Below are 2,122 nucleotides of genomic sequence, written 5' to 3' on the forward strand. Positions count from 1 at the left end.
TTTTAGCATAGATGTATAAGCATTGGTGTATGTATGTATAATGTGTGTGTGTGTGTGTGTGTATGCATATGTATTGGTTTATATATGAATGTGTGTGTGTGTATTGTGTTTGTTGGAAATACAAACAAAAGTGAATTGAGAATTAAATTAAAGAGGAGAAAAATGAACTACAAAAATTGGAAAAATTGGAAACAAAGTAACTGACCGGCTACTACAACCATCACTGCAACATCCACCACCACCACCACCACTAATACTACCATGGTGATCATCACATCATCCATTACCACCACTACCATAAAGTTCATCACCACCATCATCACATCAGACACAGCCACTACTACCAACATCACTGCAACAAATGCATCAAGACCACTACCACCAGCACCACTACCATTACAACATCCACAATCACCACAGCCATGACTGCACCACTACTATAACATATGTCTTTACCACAACCCTCACCACTGCAACCGACACCACCACCACCACTATCATCACCACTTTCATAGCATACACAATTATCATCACCGCCACAACCAATACTACGACAACCACCACCAACACAACAAAATCCATTACTACATCCATCACTACCATGACCATCACCATACCCATAACCAGCATCCCTACCACCACCACCACCTCCACTACAACAACTACTAGAACCAAGACCATTACTACAATCAACAACCCCACCACAACCACTACCATTCCTATCAGTGCTACAACCACAACGACAACATCCACCACCAACACCACCACAACAACAAGCAACACCACCACCGTCACCGCCACAAGCACCAACACCATCACCAACTCCACCACCGCTACTAACACCACTACAACACTTTGTTGCTATATCCTAAACACAACAAAAATATATTAATTATATTCCGGAGGTGTATACAAGAGAAAAAGAAAGAAAGAAATTTATAATTTGTAAATTAGTTTTAAGAAGTTAATTTTCTCATAATTAATAGTCAAGCTGTACTAGAACAGCAGCAAATTACATTAGCTGTATCTACATGTGTGTGTATGTGTGTGTGCGTGTGTTTATATTACATATATGTGTATGCATGTCTGTGTATTTATGTATACATTATATACAACTCACACCATTTACATAAATATATATATATATATATATATATATAACTCACACATGTATGTATGTGTGTATATATATATATATATATATATGCACATACAGATATATAAACACATACTTATGTATATATACATACACACACAGATATATATTCATACATATCTATATATATACACACACACACACACAAATACATATGTGCATATATATGGACAGACATAAATACATACATACACACACACATCTGTGCATGTGTGTGTGTGTGTGAGAGTGTTTGTGTGTGTGCGTGCATACAGGCAGGTATATATGAGCAAAACCAGGTGGCAAATATAACACTTTTCTGTCTGAAGAGCAGTTTTCAGAAACACAAACGTAATGTTTGTAAAGTTTTTCAGCTGCAATACAACTGTTGTGTGTGTGTGTGTGTGTGTGTGTTTAGGCGTAGGTGAAGTAATAAGTTTACTTTTCAACTAGATGGATCCAAGTTCAGTCCCACTACATGACAACTTGGGGAGGTGACTTTGTCAGCAATGGATTGATCTTTGCCTTCTGAGTGGAATTGGTGGAGAGAAATTGAAAGGAGACCATTTTATATATATATATATATATATATATGTATGTGTGTGTGTGTGTGTGCGGGTGGGGGCACCTTGGGCAAGTGTCTTCTACTCTAGCCTGGGGCCGACCAAAGCCACATAATTGGATTTGGTACATGGAAACTGAAACAGTTGTACTGCTGCAAAGGAGATACATGGTTACCCCAACTGAAGTACAGGAGAAGTAGAGAAAAATAGTGGGAGACATCAGGGTGGAGATGGTGGCTAAGTGCCAGGCATACTCACAAGGGACGGGGATCAGAGTATAAATGGGATGGTTGAGTAAAGGCAGAGGGAGATATAGAAGGTGGAAAGTGCCAGGGCATACTCTTGAGGTTTGAAGGTCAGAAGTAGCAGGAGATTGCCAAAGAAACATGATTAGAGAATCTGGGGGGGGGGGGGAAAACCTGGG

General features: G+C 39.3%; 1 protein-coding gene across 1 annotated transcript in view; it reads right to left on the reverse strand.

Moving 5' to 3' along the window:
- Positions 1-2,122, reverse strand: part of LOC106871942 (rhomboid-related protein 3) — a 297,954-nt gene that overhangs the window by 140,965 nt on the left and 154,867 nt on the right. The gene's annotated exons all lie outside the window — the stretch shown is intronic.

This window comes from Octopus bimaculoides, chromosome 21, assembly GCF_001194135.2.
Source record: "Octopus bimaculoides isolate UCB-OBI-ISO-001 chromosome 21, ASM119413v2, whole genome shotgun sequence".
Lineage (NCBI taxonomy): Eukaryota > Metazoa > Mollusca > Cephalopoda > Octopoda > Octopodidae > Octopus > Octopus bimaculoides.